We start from the raw sequence: 16,765 nt of genomic DNA, 5'->3' as shown, positions 1-16,765 counted from the left end.
CTGGGATCTTAGCACAGCTCCCCCCACACACAAAGACAAAGACTGTTAGAGGAAATGCTGTTAGTGAGCACCTATCAAGGCCGGCATGGCACACGATGGGGTTGGTGGCCGGCACCACATGCAGAGCCGCCTTTGTCCCTCTCGTGGTGATGTTTACACACCGCACCAGGTACTCATTTGAGGCTGAGTCGACCTGGAGGAGGCCCAGGACCGGTTCAGATATTCGTTAGTGGTGTTGGCCATGAGCGGGAATTGAAGTCGCTGGGTTCAAAGTACAGCGTGCTAACCACCGCACTACTGCTGCTCACACATTCACTGACATGCACCCAACCATTGACACAACAGCCGCCATTCTTCACCAAGAAGTGGTGACGTCACCACAGCGATTGTACCAGGCTAGGTGCACTATGAGGCCACGTGAAGTGTCGAAGGCTTGCTGAGCAGAGGTCACAGCATAGACCCGGGTGCCATGAGTAGACTGAAATGACTGGCAGATGCACCACCTGTGCCCCCTGCTGTGCCAACTTGCTGCATTTTAGCCGCCTGGCGCTCTGCTCATTGTTGTGAGTGTCACTCCTCTGCCCTCCACTGTTGTTGAAGGGTAACTGCCTTCAACTGCCCAGTTAAACCGCTGGTAACCAGCCTTCTGCAAGTCCTCTCAGCTCCACATCCTACCATACCGCATACATGCATCACTTCTCCAACCCAAGCTGCGCGTACATTTAGCTCCCTCTGTCCGGCCAATCATAAGCTCCTTGGGCATGTGGTGGCTGGGCATGTGGTGGCTGGACATGTGGGCAACGTGACCCAGACAATGCATCCTTGCCTGCTGGAGGAGCTCACGAGCTGAGACCAAGCTACTGTAAATTTAAATAGAGTACTCGGTGGACGTCCACCACTGCAGTGGAAGAATGGCAGGCACATTGTACAGATGATAAGCTGGTAATCAGTGGGCAGATCAGCTCCTAGTGTCAAGGACATAGGCCCGCATCCACTGTTCCATCACTATATAGTGCAGCAGATGTCCTTTCTTGGACCTCGCATGCACCCATGATGTTGTGTGGATGCGCCGATACCGGAACAGCGTGTTGGAAATTCCAAGCCCATGGGGTGTACAGAAATATAACAACCTCCTACTGTTGGTACTGAGCTGATCTGGCCCATGTGTAATGTTCATCGTCGGTGAGGGCATAAGAAATCACAACCACCATGGGAAATGAGCCCACAGCAGCCTGGGACTTACGGCTTCCCACCCCTCGCCTCCACGCTCCCACACCCCATTCATTCTGTTGTATGTCAGCAATGCCACTCCCTGTTCTTGGTTCTTTCGGTAAAGTCACGTAGAAGGGAAAGAACCAAGAAGATGAATCCTTGCCGTGAGTGGAGGACTGTCCACCCCTCATAATGACTGTAGCCAGAGCCGGTCCACCAGACCTCCTGTATTCCACCACAGAGGTCCAGGCGGTACCGGTCCATCTCCCAATAGAGGAATGGCTGTGTTTCCTCCACAGCGAGAGTTTGAACATCCCATGCGGCCAACCACAGTGGTCTCCTTTAGGAACCTCGAGTAGGGCGGGGGGTCAGTCTGGCTGCACCAAATGGGGTTTGGCCAGATGGCGTCATAAACGCCTGTTCCTCTGGGGCCTCTAGCACGCATGTATGCTGAACCTCTTTCGCACCGTATGGAGCCGACCATGCTAATCGGCACAAGCTTAGTTGGGCGTTTCCACCGTGGTATTTAATGAAAAGTAGTACCAGGTGGAAGGGTTACCAGGTCCTCGTACACACTAACATAACTACAGACACTCACTGACAGACTTATAAACCCCCTACTCACACACGCTCACCCCCCGCTCACACACGCTCACCCCCCTGTTCACCCCCCCACTCACACCCGACCAACCGCAGTGCTCCCAAACCCGACCAACGTCAGTGCTCCCACCCCCATACCACGTCACCTACACACTGCCCCATACACCACACTCCACAATACACACCACCACATACAGAATGTACTACACAGCACTGTAAACCATGCATCACACTGCAACCATAGAAACCACCACACGAACCACTTCACACTCCCGTGCTGTGCACCACTCCAGTATCAGACATTCACTAATACACATACAAATATCCCCCGTATTACTCTAAAAGACTGTTAGCGAGCACCTATGAAGGCCCGTACGGGACACGAGGGGGTGGGTGGCAAACACCACTCCGCTTTGTCTCCCCAGTGGCGATATTTAAACACCACACCAGGTACTCATTTGGGGCCGAATCGACCTAGGGGAGGCACAGGACTGGTTCCAATAATCGTCACTGGTGTTGGCCGTGAGATATACTTGAATTCGAGTCGCCGCTACACTACCGCTCTCTATAACACACAGACACACATTTGCCGACACACACACATGCTGGGACCCGATGTGACCCCCGAGTCCCCAGGCCCCACCTCCCTCATTACCTCCTTGCTTGTCCGAGCACCACCTAAGTCACCCCTTCTCCTGCACTCTCACTCTGCCCTCTCTGCCTCCCCATCTCTCGTGATTTAATGGAGTTATTTTAATTTATTATTATTTTATTATTATTATTTTACATACGTGACTTTACCGAAAGAAACCTAAGAGTATATACTCTCCGTTTACTCTGCATTTCCCTGTTCCGCTAGATCGCCATGTCTTCATCGCTCTCTTTCTCTTGGTCTCTATCCCTGTCTACATACAACCACCTCTCTGTCTGCTCCCACATGCAGCCTTGATGTAGTCTCATCCCGTATGGGTTCAGATGCTCTCTGGCAGCTAAATGTTACCTAAATCTAAATCGCTCGATGAAGACTGAAGATCTGAACCTCGTAAACTGCAACATGACTGGCGATGAGTTCATGTTCTCAGGGTGGCTATACGGCCCAGCAGCAGCGCTCGCTCGCCGCTTGTTCCAGAGGTTCACAGCTCGAGTTGGCGGCCAGCGCGGTGATTACAGTTGGCTATGCGCGGTGCGAAAGAAGTTTAATATGCACACTGTACCAGTGTACGTTCAATATTCCATGCTGTCATTAGAAAAACATTAGTAGGCCATTGTGTGCCGGGGCTTATGGGCCACCTTTGCCAGATTAACAAAAAAATACACCGCAAATTGCTCAATTGGGATCACACCGCAGCAATAATCGCCCCCTACCGGTAAATGAATGTCCACTTGCAGGTCAGGTGCCGAGTTATCTTGCGCCCACAGGGACAGCAGCCACTGGGGGTGCCCCTTCAAATGTTTTACTGCCACATCACTCAACTCTGTACTGCGTTCAACCTCAACCTGTATCTACTACTTTGTCCATTCTGCTGCCAAGATACTTATACATGCATTTTTCCACATTGACTCCCATAACTCTCCAAAGTGCATATAATCCAAAATGCCACAATCAAACCTCGTACACATACACGAGCCCACACAGAGACAATGCATAAAGATCTCTGCAGTGGCTCCTAATTTCCGAGTCAGCAACAAGATCACCCTCATCGTCTTAAACATCCTCCATGAGCTTGCCCCATGCCTCACGCTGCTCCACTTTAAAGTGGCTCCACTTCCACAGCCTTGCTCCCTCTGATTAAGTAAACATGGCCCAAATCAATATCCTCTTATTTAATAATTGGGTTTATGGGTGAGATCGCATAAACACAGAGTCAGTGTCGTACAACCCTCCTCCTCCCTACACCCCAGCCCCTCATGCTTCCAACCCCCTTGGTCTGTTCAAGTCCAGGCTCAAGACCTTCCTCATCTCGTCTGCCTCCTGTGGCTGCCTGCCTCTTCTCTATGAAGTGTCATTCAGTCACAACTCACCACAGAGTCTGTTCTCCTAGAAAGCGGTGGTAGTTGAGTTCCTGAAAAACATAGCGTTATGGAATATCTCGTTATAATAAATAATACAGGGTGTTTAAAAAGATGGACCCAATTTCAAAGCAGTATATTTCACGATGGCAAAATGTTACAATTACAGAGAAGTGACAAACGGTTGAATGAGTTATCAAGTTTTACTAACCATTTTATAAATGCTCTATGTGCCCTCCACCTGCTGTACGGACAACATCGAGACGATAGTTGAATTAGTCCCAAACGTCTCTCAAAGTGTCTTCTTCCACTGAACTCACCGCTGCCGTGATTCTGTTTTTGAGGTCATCCAGATTAGTCGCTAATGGTGGCACAAAAACACGGTCTTTGATGTATCCCCACAAGAAAAAGTCGCAGGGTATGATGTCTGGGGATCTTGGGGGCCAAAAGTGTAGCGCCAAGTCTTGGGATCTTGTGCGACCTATTCAACGTTGAGGAAGTGTGTCTTGCGAATGACTGAGGCTAGGGGCTGTTTGTGCGCTGGGAGATGCATCTAGCGGTAATCATTTGAAACTATGCCCCGCCCTTTCAAGTGGTAAGCGTTTCATTCATGGGCAGTTCGTGGTTGGAGAGATATAGCGATTTCAAATCGGGTCCATCTTTTTTAAACACCCTGTATATAATATAGGGTACAGCACACTCCGCGATAACGTGAGATTCGTACGCAGGCTGAACAAAGACTGAGGTGCATGAGTAGCATTTAGAAGCATCCAGCAGCATCCCAATGCCTTGTGTGATGCTACACCGAGGCAGCCGTACGACCGCTTATTCCTACTCGCGCAATGTAGTTCTGTTCGCTCAATCGTGTTAGATCCAATTCACATCAGTGTTGTAAAAAATGTGTTCCCTCATACATTCAACATGTTGTATCCAATTTGCATTATGAAAACATGCGACGTTATAGGAGAACAGACTTTACTTCATATCCTTCCCCCTTCTCGAGACCTCGTGAAGCACATGCCCAGCTATGTTTTTTTACAGGAACTCGCGATGCAGTGACATTTCATCATAGCCATCATCAACAGCCATGAACAGTACACTGTTACGCTTGGCCTTGACATGTCTCTAAGATGTGGGTGTTACCATCAACCGCATCAGAACATCAACAGGCAGCTGTGCACACCTCCTTTGGGGATGAAAAAAATCAAAGACAAGCCACAGTCGTGCGATTGTGGCCACGCAGCCCAAACTAAGGACCATAAAGTGAATCCTGTAGTCTGGGCTCCCTCAACAAAGGTGGAATAGAAAACCTAAAACTCTCTCCTGAAGACCTATCATGGCCAGCAGACCTCGACATTCGCATTTAGCTCCTGAAAAGGCATATTCGCAAGACTAGAGAACAGTCCACTGCTGGATGATGGCACCCCATGTCACAGTCATCCTTCACGGCTTTGCAATACCAAAATCCATGATGTCCCTGATGAGATGATGTCATCGCTTCTTCTCCGTGGTGGTCATCCTCTCAGGAGAGTGCCTCACTTTGGAGCCCTGCCTTTTTGTTAGCCTCTTATATCAGCCTACATTATGGGACCTCCTTTGCCGGTACCAAAATATGAAAATAGGTTTTCCCCTTTTTTCTGGCAACAAAACAGGTGTTAAGATGTTAAAACACCAAACAGAAACCTTTTACAAGGAATCATGTCTGCATTAACCACATATACTTGTGGTCAGAATGCAAACAAAAAACTTACTCTGATAGTATATGCATTGTCTTTGAAACTGATTGGTCCACACCAGAGTGGACCAACCCTCCCATGAATGTCTTAGCTACCTACAAACACATCACGATGCACTTTCTCCACGCCCCTCTTCATCCAGAGTGGTGTGGACCTATCAGTTTACCAGGCTTGCTGGGTATTTCTCTCCCCCGGCCGCCGCGAGGTGGATTTCCACACAGGTCTTTCATCGACATGCTAATTTCTCTGCTCCAGCAGACCCACCTCTCTCTCTGCCCCCCCCCCTCTATTTAAGGCCTCGGCACCGAGGCGTTGGCTCTGTGTGTCTATGTTGTCTCTCTCTCTGTGTCTCTGTGTTGTCTCTCTCTGCTTGTGTGTCTGTCTGTGTGTCCCCGTGTCTGTCTCTCAAATGTAGCAATCTTTGGAAGAACGTAACCACCAGGTAAGGTGCTGACTGTTGTGTTAGCGGACTCTCTGTGTAGGATTGCATTGTATTTCTAAGTTCACTAGGTTTCTTTTCTACCTGATGACGATTGCTTGTGTTGCAATAGAAACGTCGTATTATATTATTTAATTTATTTTCTTTCTACGTGACTTTACCAAAAGAACCAAAGAGTACAACCATTATTTTCTTTCATTTCGTGAGCTGCACTTTTGTTTTGCCTTCACCGTGTGCATCTGTAGCCCCACTCTGTAGCCCTCTGTGTTTAAGTTCTTCAGTTATTTCCTTCTGCTCATTTGCATTGGCTGCCATAATGATGGTCGTCACAGCGAATCTAACAGGGTTCACGTTTTCTCTAATTGTGTTTTTGCCTTTTTCGAATTCAATGAAATGCAAATGTCTTCTAATGTTGATGAGAGAAGCCTCATGAGGGAGCATCTCCTTGCCCAGTCCCTTTTCTCATGTGCATTGTTAGTTCATACATGCAATTTCAGGGCAGCTGACTGCATCAGTTTTAAATTAATGAAATGTGGACTATAACAAGACAGTTATATTTAGATGCGAATAAAACCACACACCACCCTCCAGTACTGGAATTTTGCTGGTTCATCCTTCAGAATATTTTTTTATACTGGAGGAATCCAATGAGCTATGAAGCACTTTTTCACGGATGTCCTGTAGGGGCGGGTAAGAACGTTCCAACAAGCAATAAAAAAGATGATAGGAGTGCAAAGTACAACAAAGGCAAACAAATCGCCTACAAACATACCAATGAAACTAAACCATCCTCATCTTACCAGGCAAAGCCCACTGAGGTTTTAACTTATTTTTCAGAAGCAACTTGACCACAAATTATGGCTCAAAAAAGTGGCTTATCACGTGTAAACGTATCACTGCAAAATAATTCAAATAATCTTAATGCATGTTTCTAAATGTGGAGGGAAAAACCAGAGGGCCTGGTGGAAAAAAATCCACGTGACCACGGGTGGGGGAGACATGCAGACTCCTTGATTCAGTCTCTGCAGAAATCCGCCTCCTTGGCGTCACGTCACATCGTGAACTTACTACCCCAATTTACCCCATCTCAGATCTACTGCACAGTAGCCAAGTTCACAATCCTGTATTTCAGGAAATAACCTGTAAAACTCTCCATGATAATAACAACTTTGACCAGTAAAAATGCATAATTTACCCTCCCATGAATGTCTTAGCTGCCTACAAACACATCACGATGCACTTTCTCCACCCCCCTCTTCATCCCAGGTAGTATCCACATCACGAACGCGGATCATTATACTAAAACTAAACTTTTTCTTTTACCAGGTAATGCTTACTGAGCTATCTATGTAGCTCTTTTTCAGAGGCGACCTGGCCACAAATCATAGCTCAACAAAACAGCTTCTCAGTATGGAAATTTAAAACAGCCAAATACTGAAAACGCACATTTCTAAAACGTGCAGGGAACAACCAAAGCACCCAGAGAAAAATCCATGCGACCATGGGGAGAGAAACATGCAGACTCCAAATGTATAGTCAGCAGGGTCGGGATCGAACCCGCAAACTCCTACATACCAGGCGAGGAAGATAACATCTCGCCACAGAACACCAATCACGAACGCATATCGCTAAGGCAGATCACTAACGTGGAGCATAACTGTACAGGGTTTAGGAGCAGCTGGACCAAATCCCAGTTTCGATATTTCATACTATAATGCGAAGAGTAGAAACAATAATAATAAGTGTTTTACATAGCAGCGTCATTCATGCAGACTGCATCGCACACCGCCGCACAATCCCGCGACACACAGCGGTGCGCATAAAATGAATATGTTTTCATTCTATGAATGATGAGTGTTCATCCGTGTGGGAGGAAACCGGAGCAGCCAGAGAACAGCACACGTGTGATGTCCCATACAGATGGAGCCAGATAAGAGATTAGTCCACAGTTGCTGTGCCACCTCCGGGCAAGCCATGGTACGCTCACGGGAAGGGAGTTCACAACATTTGTGCGATCCACCAACCCTCGCTGCCTTATACAATGCTGGATTACAGACTGCCACAAGCACCTGGCAACACAAGTGTTCCCAGTTTGATTGTAAAGTACTGTACCATCTGTCTCCATAGCAAAACAAACGACACCACCATTCAAATAACCTGAATGCAATGAACACTAATTTTAGAAACAGTTCCTGTAGCAGCCCAAATACTACGTATTACAGTTAAGTGTATCCGCAGAGGCAATGGCAATCAAGTAGCCCATGTTAACAACCGTCTTCATGAGGCACATTGGTACTGTAAAGGTTACTTTCATTATCAAATTTAGGCCATCATCCGTTCAAGCTGTGGCGTTTTCTGCCCAAGCCCACTTACATTACTTCACTAATTCACCGATGTCATTAACCTTTGGGTGTTCTCCAATCCACGCTTTCCACTTTGTCTCTCAAATTTTTATCTCGGCATGTATCTCTACCTCAGTTTATTGACACGTAGGCTTTCACGACCAATATTATAAATGCCGTACTCAAATTGAAAATTGTGGATATACTCTCTAACACATTGGTGTACTGAACTAGTAACTAATTGGCACGTTTTGTTTACGTGAGAAACCTTACGAATTGGCTGTGGTGGCAGGCTAACAACACATTTATATTTCCACAATCTAACCGAAAAAAACCTTATTATGCATCTCTACCTGCTTCTTTGCCCACTTCAGTTGCCGTTCTAACATCTTTATAAATGACCTTTTTACTTCCGTATGTCAGAGCACCTCGTACGCAAACACATTTACAATTTATTCCACAGGCACATTTCAGGTACTTTTCATTTTAGCGACTGATTTCAATAGCTATCCTAGGTACACACAAACTGCTGTGTTTACAGTGGTGTGTGTGCCTCCCAACCCTAGAACATTCAGTCAGAAATTAAAACGTGTTTTTGTCCCCATGCTTATAATCAGTGAAACGTCATTGTCATCCTTGAGGTATAATCCAAGCATCCTGTCATTGTTTCCCCATGGTGGGCATGGTAGTATAGTGCAGCAATAATGCACAGGCACCTAACGTTGCATACATCTTGATTCAACTAAACTAAACACTTAATTATTTTACCAGGTAAGGCCCACTGAGCTATTTAGCTCGTTTTCAGAAGCGACCTGGTCACAAATGACAGCTCAACGAAGTAGCTTATCATCGTGGAAATTTAAAGCAGCCACATACTCTAAACGCACACGACCACACAGGAGAGCCATGCAAACTCAGGAGTCAGGGTTGGGATTGAACCCACTACCTCCTCTATACCAGGGGAGGTAATTAACATATCGCGTGGTATTACTATTCACACCACTGTGTGAATGAATGGGCCGATTCACGCACATGGTGGTGAAACCTCTGAGAGGCTGACTACAGTAATTGGGGGCAGGGTCCCTTCCTGTTACAAGGGATGTCCGGCATGCTGCAAAAAAATAATCTAAGTATTTACCGAAAATTACATTTGATTAATAATATAATGCCGCTTGTTAAACCAGGAATGCCCTGCCGGGGGGGGGTGCGACGTATTATCCCAATCGAGTAATTTGCAGATACATGTTCAGCATTTGGATGTTTGGTTCAACACTCGTGACACTGCATGTTTTTAGCTAAGAGAGGGAACTGGAGAAGCCGGAGGAAACCCATGCACAACAACAGGGAGAGAACATACAAACGCCACGCAAAAATGCGTTCGAGTTCGTAATCAAATCCAGCGCCTTCTTGCTGTAAGCCACGAAGTATCATCACCACTCTACCATTCGGTCACCCAAAACTGCATAAAATGCTGAAGATGGTAAATGTCCGATATGTCTTTCCTTCTCAAATGTTCACAGCCACGTTTAGTGCGTCAGTAGTTATACTACTCGCTGTTCTAGTCAGGTTTAAGCAGTGCACTGCCATGCATTTACGACAGATGAAGGCTACAAGGTTCAGAGTCCATTCTACAATGTCAAGTCAGCCAACGTTACCAACTCGCTGGAAAAGCTAACATCAAGGGTGGCACACACACATATAGTGTGCATAAGCAAGCACGTATGTCTGTCATCAGTCTGACCCAGCCGTAAATAAGGAAACATTACAACCGACCAATGTGGATACACGGACCAAACTGGACCAAGTACACGGTACAAAATGAAGGCAAAGATCCCCCACGTAGTCTACACAAGCGATTGGGGCAACTGCTGTCAGCGACAATCTATGAAGGGTCCATACGGCACACGATATTTACACACGGCACCAGGTACTCAAATAACTAGTTCGTATATTCATCACTGATGTTCGCTGTGGCCGGGGGAAACTGGAGAATTGCACAAACCACTGCACCAACATTATCCTCTACGGTGCACGCACACACAGCCAGTCCAAGCAAGCGGTCATCAACGTAGATAAGAGTTGATACGTTGATTGAATCGAGCAAGGTTATTAGTTTGGGAAAATATACGATGGGAGGGAATTCCCAAGTGCAGGAGTGCGAGGGATGAAGCAGAAAGATTTGTGTTGTGACCTGCAGTGTGATGAGCGGGTGATTGAATGGATGGATGGGCGAGTGAGTTTTTTGTGATCTGCAGTGGTGGTGGCTGAACAGTACGGACGAGACGAAACAGTTAGAATGGGAGACCGAGTCCTCAACATTGGTGGAGGAATCAACGAGTGATGTTCACGGCAAAAGTAACCATGGTCGTTGCGAGAGAAGAGCAATAAGGAGGCGACTGATTGACGACCTGTGAGCGAGTGACTATTGTGAATCGGTGAGCGATGAATCATCAACCATCTTCACTGCTTTACGATTCTGGGCGTAGGCAGCAGCATCATCATACTACACAACAGCTGTGCCACCACCAGCACGCGCTGGGGACACGGAGACACACACAGACAGACAGTGGGCACACGGACTGACAAATCCCTCCTCGCTCGCTCACCACCCCGGGGCCTCGCTCACCACCTCGGGGCCCAGCTCCGGGCCACCCTCTTGTCCCCCGCCTCGTCCCCGTTCCGTGTCCGCGGCTCGGGGTGGGGTCCCGACCCCCCCAGCTCCGCGGCGAGGGGACGCGCTCGGCATCTCGCGAGGAAGGAAACACTCACCCAGACCGCGACCACAACCACCTCGTCCTGCGGCCGTGGACGAGGAGGAGAGATGGCGAGTGGGAAGCGTCGGGCAGCAGACGACGAGGAGGAGACGGGAGACGCTCATCCAGGGCCGCAACCACAACGAGCTCCTCCGGCGAGGCGAGGAGTGAGACGCGGGGCGGAGGGGGACGAGGAGGAGCGGGGAGACGCCGCGCATCCAACGAAAGCCGCAGAGCTCGCGGCGGGGCGGAGGAGGGTGGGAGGGTGTGGCTGTGCTGAGGGTGGAGGGGGTGAGTGGTGGGATGATGGTGGCGGCAGAGGAGTCGAGGATGGGGGGCGGTAGGGGCGGAGGGAGGGAGCAGGAGGAGAGGGGCTCTGGATTGGGTGGCGGCTGAGAGGAGAGGTGGGGGGGGACAGAACGGGGGAGGGAGGAGGCTCGCGGGGGGCGCACAGCGGATGGAGGAGATTGCTGGGGGGGGGGGCGGATGGACGTGCGAGGTGGGGGCTAGAGGGGGATGACGTCGCCACGTGTCCGCCCGCTCAGGCTCGGCCGCCTTGAGCCCGGCGCTGCTGCTGATGAGTCACCGCCGGCTCGCCTGAGCCAAGTGGCCGTGCTGATGATCAGATAGCAACATCCTCACTCACAATGGCTCTGCTTCTTAACCTGGGGTGCTCGCACCCCCTGGGGGTGCAAGATGCCCTTTCTGGGGGTACGAGACATGGGCAGATTTTTTTTATTAGAATATAATTCATCAAACACAAATGAAAGCACGGGAAAGTAAGTACGACTACTGTGCTTTGTTTCATCAAAGCTATGTATTAATTAACATATTTTACGCTTGATAACCAAAGGGGTGCAAGGCTGCAGTAAATGTTAAGAACCAATGCCCTAATAGAAGGCCGTGTGGCTGATGATGGTGAATATGGGTCTGTGTGAATGAGCGCTGGCGGATTAGCCGCTTGCATATTTTGTTCAGAGGCAGCACAGTGGTGACACGCCTGACAGTGACACTTCCCGGGTTCGATTCTCGACTCGGGCGCCTTTTCTGTGTGCAACTGATATTGGCCGAATATCCCAAAGCCGTGAAGTTACCTGCGAATTAGGGATCACGCAGCGATATCGAGTCAAGGACCCTCCCCTGCTGCCACCCAAACCTGAACTAGAGCAGAGAGGTCGTTTGATGGGCCCGCTGCTGCTCAATTTAACGGAGATATTTATAACGCGTAAAACCCACCCGGCACGTGACTCTAAATGGAACAAACATTGTGAAATTTGAACCACGTCGCTCACTCGTTCAAATCGAAATTACGAGAAAACCTGGCCAATGCAGGCTAAAAACAAAGCCACAAAGGTGCGCAACATTATTCAAATATTTATACTGGAGGAACCCGATGAGCTATGAAGGTCTTCTTACCACAGAACATAATTAGAATATGTTTAGACTGCAGGAATCCAATGAGCTATGAAGGTTTTTTTCACAGATGTTGTGAAAAGTACAGGAAAGATGAACAAATTACCCAAAACATTGCACGGGAAGTGACAGCAGCAGGTGATGGAGAAGAGGGGAGAGTTCAGGGTCAGAGTTGGGGCCAAGGGAGGAAAATGTCAACCCGGGACATTGTAAAGTTAACACCGTTAGAGCATGACCGCATTAAATAATAATCCCGTCACAGGATAGCAATTGCAGAGAGAGAAAGCACAAAACTGGAAGGGGCCTTCGGGGATGGAGACAAAGAAAGGAGGCACTAGGGCAGTGTACGTGGGCAGAGACAGGGGCAGCATGGGCGCAGTCACCTATTTCAACAGGGGAGGTATGCAAAATACGACCGTGGGCCCAGTGCCGGATTAAGCTAGTGCGGTGCCTGTAGCATACTTTATGAAGGGGCCCTAACAAACACAAATAATAAAACACAAATTTTTAACCTGCATAGTAAAGTAATTGTATTTTTTCAGTTGCTATACAGCCAGATAATACGACAGATTGCTAACCTTAAACACCCAGTCGTTCATAAAGTTGAAGGCAGTATAGTACTATAGTAATAGAGCAAGTGCAGAATCACTGAACCGGAATTGATAGCTTGAAAGCATTTAGCGCGGGACCCTTGAAAGTGCAGGGACCGTAGCATATGCTACTTTCGCTACTAGGATAATCCGGCACTGTGTGGGCCCCCCTCCTTTCTCAAGATTCACTTCTACTGAAATAGCTACGGATGTCTTAACCCGTAAATATAGTTTTGGTGATCTCTGCCTAACGCCTGACACTGTACACTATGTGTAACGCTGGGTAGGTTATGTGGATCCGAGTGACGTCACAAATTATTATCCAGTAGAATTTATGCACACACTAACACAATCTGGAATGCCACCTCTTATATTGGTTTTGAAATAAGGAACCATTGTAATGCTGATTTGTGAAATGCACTGTAATTTTGTTGTGGCTGAAATCATTTCAGAATCCAATCGTGGAGATATTGTCTTTATTCTCAGAATTGATCTGGCACCGTCTGATGTGAATTTATCAGTTATTTTGAAGTGAAGACAGTTTCCAATCATTCCTGTATTTGCTATCACGGTCAATAGATCACAAGGGCAACCTTTTGAGTATGTTGTACTTCATCTCAATAAACTTGTTTTTTTCCCAGTTAACGTCATGTTGCTTTGTCAAGATGCAAAAATCCAACAAGCATCAAAGTGCTGAATCAACAAAATTTATCTCAACTTTTGGGAGATGATCATCAATTTACACCAAATATGACATATATAGAGCCACTTTTTTATTCAATACATTTAATAAATCTAAAAAGTTGTCTTTTTCATTAAATGTAAGTTTTATGAACCCATCATATGATGGCCAATTACACGAGTAACTATATATACGGTAAACTCTTGATGATCTGCGTTGCGGTTGATCCCATTTGCGGATTAACTGTGAACCTAAGATTTTGACATAAATTAATAACTCATGGATTTTGCCTAAAGCCCAAATTCATAATCTAAAGACAGTTATACATTGTTAGTTTTGGAAATGTTTATTACAAGTCACGTGCTTAAACCAACCCAATATGTACTCCGGTTAATCCCAAATCCACGCGATCGCCGCTACAGTACTGTAGTTGCATTCCTTTACAACAGTGGGTGAAGTTATGTTTTGATTGGCGTGGCTCTGCTATCCACTTAGTGGGTGGAATCTTCTGAGCGGGAGCAGGAAAGTTATCACTGAGCATGCGCATCGATCTGTCAATTCTTTACTACAAATTTTATTTTTGTTCACGAACAAATTACATTTTCTTAACTTGAACATAATTTATACCTATGTAGTGCTGTACTTTACGCAGACAACTTCTTGCTTTTCTGTCGTCACTTTATTTCTACGAACGCAGCACATCTCAGCATCATTCTCCGGCGTGTTCTCTGCTCGCTCGCCGCGCTCCACCGGCCTCGCTCGCTCCTCTCTGCCGTCTCTCCCGACTCTCCTCTCCGCTCCTCCGACACAGTCCAGCTGCTCTCTCGTGAGCTCTCCGTCTCACTCCAGCCACTCTCTCGCGGCTTCTCCGTCTCACTCCAGCCGCTCTCTCGCGGCTTCTCCGTCTCACTCTAGCCGCTACACTATACTTCTTCCTTTACTCCACTGCTACTCTATGCTTCTTCCTTTACTCTACTGCTACTCTATACTTCTTATTTTACTCCTTGTCTTCAGCTCTGACCGTTTGTATCCACTCCCAGGCACGACTCCACTCCAACTCCCCTCAACTCCAAAACTCCCCTGTATTTATCCCCGCCCCTATTAATTCCCAATTAATTAGTTGGCTTCTCCCCCGACGCCCCTCGCCCCCAGCCCCCGCTGCCATCCGTCTTCATTTCCAGACTTGGAGGCGCCACTTCACACCCAACTACAACAACTAGCCAATCACAGCCCTGCATCCCTAATTGCCCAACGGGCCGTCTCCGACTCACCCGTTGGCCCCTGGTAACAGCAGCATGTCCCGATATGCCCTCACTGTACTCCACACGCACGTATGTGCAATTTCCCCCTTTGGCGCGTGTTAAACCACTACATTACCTCCCCCCCCCCCCATGATAAAGAATTAGCCGGCTAAGCACAACCAAAGTATCACGCGGCAAGCACACGACAAAACCCCACATACAATTAAAAGATCCCCCCCCCAACAACGTTGCAACCACGGCGCAACGGAATTTAACGAAAAGTCCTTCCTTGAGAGCGGGTTCCCGCTGCCAGTCCATCACCCCGGCCTGGGTGGACAGGGGACAAGGGTAGGAAGCACCCCCTCATTGGCACGGGGCAGCGTTTTGCCCTCGATGCATGCCAGCCCTCGTAATAGCGATCATCCGCTGGCGCGACCGCATTCCGCTCCCTTGCATCCCAGGGCGGCTCACGAGGTTGCGGCCGGCCAGCCGGCACATGGCCAGAGAGCCTGCCAGAAAGCCTCTCCCGAGTCAATAGCGACGGTCCTGCAGACACACGAGGGTAGACTGCTGAGGTGCGTTCCCATGCCGCCGCACCACAGGTTCATCGGACACATCTAATACAGTCCGTTCCGGGATGGGAGATGACGCATCACACAAATTTCTTAAGACGCGACGGGTGAACATGCCATAACCGCCGGCCGCATCGAATTCGTACATTCTGGTCCCGACGAGTCTCCACAATTTCAACGGGACCCTGCCAGGGTCGATGGAATTTTGTGGACGTGCCCACCAGCACAATAGGGCAGTGCAACCAAGCCCTATCCCCCACTTGCCATGGCTCCCGCGGAGGCTGAGTACCGTGCAGGCATTCATTGGCAACCTGCCTCTGCTCTGTGTTACCCAGTGAGGCCTCTCTAGCCTCCTTCAGACGGTCCAATGCCACCTACATGGGGGCAGGCACTGCCGATGACCTCCCCTTCGCTTGGACGCCCAACCTGACCAGGGCTGGGGCCTCCGGTTCCCGACCATACATTAAGTAGAATGGCGAATACCCCGTCGAGGCGTGTGGGGCCAACCTGTAAGCGGCCAGGGTCGCCGGAACGTACAGGTCCCAATCAGTTTGTGCTGAATTAACCTGCTGGCACAACATAGACGTCAGCGTCCTATGCAGGCGCTCGTCGGTTTGCGGGTGGTATGGGGACGTCCGAATTTTTTTCGTACCCAGTGAGTCACACACTTATTTCAGTAGGCGGGAGGAAAATGTTTTGCCCTGATCGGTGAGCAAGTGTTCTGGGGCGCCTTTATCGAGAACGTAACCCTGCAGGAAGGCCTTGGCGATCGACCCTGCCGATTGGTCTACCAATGGCCATGCCATGGGCCACCAAGTGAGGTACTCGACACCCACCAGAAAATATTTGTGACCCCACGGGGTGACGGGGAATGAGCCCAATATATCCAGGGCGACAATTTTGTTTACGCGTGAGACCCGTATCGATTGCAACGGCACTCGATATGGTTGCGCCGGCACCTTTCGCTGCGTGCACTCGTGACAGGCCTTAACGAACAGGTGAACATCGTTTTGCATACCCGGCCAGTAAAAATCATTACACAAGGTCAGCGCAGTCTTCTTCTCCCCAAAATGCATCAGCTTCTCGTACATATCACGAATGAGTTTGCTCCTCAAGCATAACGGAACCACAATACAAAATTTTTGCAATACGACGTCCCACCACATGAGGAGAGC

The 16,765-nt window shown here is 48.5% G+C and overlaps 1 protein-coding gene across 3 annotated transcripts in view; it reads right to left on the bottom strand.

Moving 5' to 3' along the window:
- The window catches only part of LOC144938118 (uncharacterized), a 101,838-nt gene extending 90,467 nt beyond the window's left edge, over positions 1-11,371 (bottom strand). For all 3 annotated transcript variants that reach the window (XR_013637815.1, XM_078865820.1, XM_078865821.1), the window contains exon 1: positions 11,109-11,371. The gene's annotated coding sequence lies outside the window, so the exon portion shown is untranslated. The remainder of the gene's footprint in view (positions 1-11,108) is intronic.
- Positions 11,372-16,765: the final 5,394 nt, after the last annotated feature.

The sequence above is a fragment of the Lampetra fluviatilis genome, chromosome 21, assembly GCF_964198595.1.
Source record: "Lampetra fluviatilis chromosome 21, kcLamFluv1.1, whole genome shotgun sequence".
NCBI classification, from domain to species: Eukaryota; Metazoa; Chordata; class Hyperoartia; order Petromyzontiformes; family Petromyzontidae; genus Lampetra; species Lampetra fluviatilis.
Note: the sequence above shows the minus strand (reverse complement) of the source record. Positions and strands in the feature narration are given on the sequence as shown.